Consider the following 3263-nt stretch of genomic DNA (forward strand, 5'->3'; position numbering starts at 1 on the left):
AGAAAGAATCTGATCTCAGAAATCTGATGAGCGTCTCTCCTCAGGCTTGCTGGTGGAGTGAGCGTAGGACTGGGTGTGGTCCCGGACGACACAGGTGACAGCAGGTGGATGTTGTTCAGGTACGGGCTCAAGTGGCAGCTCTGACCCCTGCAGGTACACAATGACACAGATTCACAGCCCAGGATCCCCTTCTCAGGGATTTGACGTGTGAAAAGATGGACGTGTAGAGTTTCTCTGCTGTAGACCTGTCAGACTCTGAAAAGACAAACATAATTATCCAAACATGAGACCGTAGAGTCATAACGTGGGGGGTTAAGTATTATGTTGCACAATATTGGTAAAGACTTGGTCATAACTTCTTTGGCTGAGTCTGTTGTGTTTGTTTGTCATTCACTACAATAGTGTTATATTGTATGAATCAAGTGTAGCTGTTCAAGTTGTTCTCTCACAAACCATCTCACATTTAGTCTCTCTGACTCCCATAGAAAATCACTGGAAAAAGAATCATTGTTTTAAACCCTCAATGTTCCATTAAATGTGTCTTGAATTTAAACCTGTCTCCTGAGCAGGAGTTATCTTAGCAACCATAAATACAAGAGGCACAGCACGATTGTTCACAACTAGCACGTCCACTGTGTCGTATTTCTCCACTGTATGGGTGGATATACAAGCTATACGAGTTTCATATAAAGTCAGCAGCTCTGTCGTGCTCTGTATTAGATTTGGGGAATTTTACACTGCAACAACCCCAGCCAACATTTCCCACAGCCCAGTCACCAGAACAAAATGTTGGCATTGTATGTCTCTGCAAACAACAAATTTGTTACATTTGTACCTTTCATACTTCTTATATCAACATTTCTTAAGGGACATAGTTCTGATTACAGGTATATGAGCTGAGTTTCTCATCAGGAGGAAGAGGGGTTGGTGGATCGTGTGACACTTAGGCAGGACGGCGGCCAAGCAGCAGACTGCTGTTCAAAACCAGTGACAGTGACTGTGTCTGAGGCATAGACTGTAAAATTAATGGATATAGCCACAGTGACATCACCCCGTTCGGCAATTTGGCCATCGCCATCTTGATTTTTTGGAGCCAGAAGTGGCCATATTTGGACGAGAGGCTGGAACTGTGGAAGAGCGAGGGACTGATCTGACTCATAGACTGTAGTGACGCCTTGCAGACAGCCTGTCACTCAAGCGGCCCCGCCCTTAATTATTTGAAACTTTACATCTTAATTAAATGTAAACAGATTAGTTATTTTAAATAATTACCATACATTTGTCCAAAGGGGGGAAATTAGCTACAGAGACCAAAACCTTTTTTGTACCAGGCTGTAAACATGTTTATTTCTGCTCTAAAGTTTGCCATTTTAGAATGGGTGTGGGATTGATTCAGTCTTGGAGCCAACCTCAAGTTGCCGTCCAAGGAACTGCAGTTTTCTGCATTTCCACTTTGGCGTCATTTTTTCAGCCCCCAGAGCTTGCCATGTGGTTTGTGATGACAAAACCATGACTTTTTTGCCAAAACATGATGTTTTCCTAACCCTAACCAAGTGTTTTTTGTGCTTACACCTAACCACACTTAAACCACTGTCACAACATAAAATTGACAGTTGAAAGAAACATAAAATTTCAACATATATGCTACATATGAAATGTACAAATTTAACATATGAAACACACAAATGCAACATATCTGTAGTTCGCAGAAACATACAATGCCAACATTTATTCGCTCGGGTTGCACGTGTGCTAGATATATCAGTCTGCATCCTAACAGTTTTTTGTCTCGCTAATTGTTTTGCCTAGGCCACGTCATGTTTGCCTTAGTCTTTTAGCACAATATGTAGCCAAAAAGTGCAAACGTTAAAGGTCCAGCATGTAAGATTTAAGGTGATTTAGTGGCATCTAGTGGTGAGGACTGCAGATTGCAGCTAGTCGAAACTTATTGTGGTTAGTATTCCTTCAGTGTTTATTGTTAAGGACGAACTGAATTATCTGCAGACATCTCTTCCTCTCCAAAACAAACACATCAGGTGATTTAAACCAGAAAAAAAATGAATAAAGCAGTGTCACATTAAAAATCAGCGTTTCTCTGATGCTCTCGCCACAGCAGGGCTGCTAACTAGGTTGGCCGACATGAAACACGAATGTCCCTATCTGGAGTCAGTGTTTGCTTTGTTCGTTCTGGGTTACTGTGGAAACATGGGCGTGCAACATGGCAATCTCAGTAGATGAGGATCTGCTCCCTATATATTAACGGCTCATTCTGAGGTAACAAAAATAGGATTCTTATTTTCTAGTGATTATACACTAAAGTAAACATACTTATTATTCCAAATTCCATTCCTGACAATATATCCCCCTAAATCCTACACACTTTAAGACTTCTTTACAGGATTCTCATTTAAAACAATTTGGCTGTGAAAAAGTCATTTGTGGAGAGCCTCTTCAACCAACTCATGAGGATATGTTGTGCTGGATCAGCTAGCTTGAATGTGTGAGCTTGGAGTTTGATCACAATCATCGTACCACCTGAGTGTCTATTGTTTTACAGAGTTAAAGGAATAAGAAATGTAGACTGAAGTGTTCAAGGATAAAACAGAACATTCAAACTATATTTCTATAGATATAAAGTATGTTTATAAAAAGGAAAAGAAATAAAGCACTGCAACAGCACCCACTTTGGCTCTGTTGCTGCTTTCTGCTGTTGACTCTATTGTTCATCTCTCCATCCTTTGTTCCTCTGGCCCCTGAACACTGCAGTGGCCCCTGCTGACCACCAGAGGGGAGTAGTGAATTGCAGAGATGGCTGCCAGAGGCCCCTCTTCATTGTTGTCCTGGACCTTCAACTGTTGAGGAGCTTCTGCGAGTGGAGGAATGTGCTCTTCTTTGTCCAGGAGGAAGGGAAAGAAAAGGAGTAAAAACTCTAATAAAGTGTTGCATTGTTCTTTTTGTTTATTTGTCAACACCACCTTCAGATAGTGTCAGTACAGTGATAAATTTTGGTAACATTTCAAAGCCAATCAGCAGTTAATTTTCTAAATAACAGCAATACCAATCTGTAACTAAATATTTGATAATAGATGTTGCATGCATTGAAAGTTTATCTGAATCCTTACACAAGTGTTTTATGAGTGAAAACAGCAGCAGGAGATTACAGTGTCTTCCTTTGTCTCATCACTTGTGTCTTGCTAAGATTCTTCTTGAGTTGAATCCCATTTATACTGAGCTGCAGGCGAGAGAAGAAAAAAAAACTCTTT

Source organism: Epinephelus moara, chromosome 10, assembly GCF_006386435.1.
Source record: "Epinephelus moara isolate mb chromosome 10, YSFRI_EMoa_1.0, whole genome shotgun sequence".
Classification (NCBI taxonomy): domain Eukaryota; kingdom Metazoa; phylum Chordata; class Actinopteri; order Perciformes; family Serranidae; genus Epinephelus; species Epinephelus moara.